Here is a 1,695-nt window from a genome sequence, read left to right as displayed (position 1 = left end):
TTGTCCCTAAGCCTTCAAGTAAAATCTTATTAAACATATCCTAGTTATGTCTTAAGGAAATAAAGGATAGGCCATGTCCATCTTTGGGATGGATTATTACACAGTTGGAACTGAATTACAGAATTAAGGTGATAAACTGTTTTAAATTGTGAAAGCACTTGTTAATATAGATAAATTGGATAAAAGCCTGGGATTCCTACAGTTTCATGGGATAGACTGTTTTGTCATTTGGGTATCAAAGAGTAGGGTGATTCCAGAAGACTGGAACCAGCTGAATTTCTAGGGGCTGGTGATGGATCCAGAACAGGGAGGAGGTGACAGAAAAAAAGCATAAAAGGGCAAAAGTGAAGATGAGATGTAAATAAATGCAGAACATAATTAAACTGGGTAAGAAAGGAAGTTGAAAAGAGCAGTTTGGAAAGTCAATCTGGGCTGAGCTTTCTGTTTTAGGAAACAGAGGCAGGGGCAGGACTACTCCTTCATCCTCTCCAGCCCCTGCCCCAGCCCATCCTTACCTCCTTCCTATCCCAGAGGAAGGGAGGTTTTTGTCCCATCCCTGTTAAATGCCCTCTTGTCTCTTGTCCACACACCATCAGTTACCTACCTGCTTTTGTACATCTTGAATTCTTTCATTACTGGCTTTACTCTCTCAGCATATAAAAGAAGTTGAAAAGATTCTGCCTTTTAAAACAAAAGAAAACTCTCCCTTCATTTTGCATATTGTTACTGTCAGGTTCTTTCTCCCCTTTGCAGCCAACCTTCTAGAAACAGCAGTCTCCTTGGCTCCACGTTCTTTCTTCTCTTCTACTCCCTCCCCAACCCCCCCGCAGTCTGGCTGTTTTGCCAATACTCAACTGAAAATGTCCCTGCTGAGGTTACCAATGAACTCCTTCATGTCAAAATCATTGCTGGTTTTCAGTGCAAACATAGCTAAACTGCCTGCAACATTTACAACGACTGACTTCAAAGACCTTTATTTCTTTATTCATTTATTCAATAATTATTGAGCACATTGGACACTGTTCTAGGCACTGTGCTGTATAGACAGATGAGGTGTTACCCCAAGGGTGTAGCCAGATTGTAACAGCAGAGTTATCTGGCCTGGGGCCAGAACAAGGGGGATGGTGAGCCCCACAACATTGGTTGGTGGTACAGCAAGCCCTTATTATAAAGGGGCCACACTTTGACAAACTTCTCTGCTTGTGTGACAATCTGAATTTCAGATTGCTTACCCAAAAGTTATTTTTATCATAGTATCAACTCTCCTATAAACATATCATCTTAAAGAGCGGTGCAGTGGCTCACACCTGTAATCCCAGTACTTTAAGAGGCCTAGGCAGGAGAGCTGCTGAGGCCAGGAGTTCAAGAGCAGCCTAGCAAGACCTTGTCTCTACAACAAATTTTTAAAAAGCTATGATCATGCCACTGCACTGCCGGGAACATGGCCAATGTTCCCCGCAAAAAACTGGGTCCCTCTGGTAGAGTTGCAAGGGATAAGAAAATAATAGAGAAAAACGGAAAATAAAAGAAATAAAAGAATACACAGAGACAAAGATATAGTTTTATAAGTTTATAAAGATTATAGGCAAAGTGGGATCTCAGGGGGCCTAGACCTTCTCCGTGGGTCTCAAAAAGCCCCGAATGAGGTCTTACATGGTAACTTATAGGGAATAGTGAATAATTGCCAGGGGTAAC

Source organism: Propithecus coquereli, unplaced genomic scaffold (genome assembly GCF_000956105.1).
Source record: "Propithecus coquereli isolate 6110/MARCELLA unplaced genomic scaffold, Pcoq_1.0 Scaffold32, whole genome shotgun sequence".
In the NCBI taxonomy this organism is placed as follows: domain Eukaryota; kingdom Metazoa; phylum Chordata; class Mammalia; order Primates; family Indriidae; genus Propithecus; species Propithecus coquereli.
Note: the sequence above shows the minus strand (reverse complement) of the source record.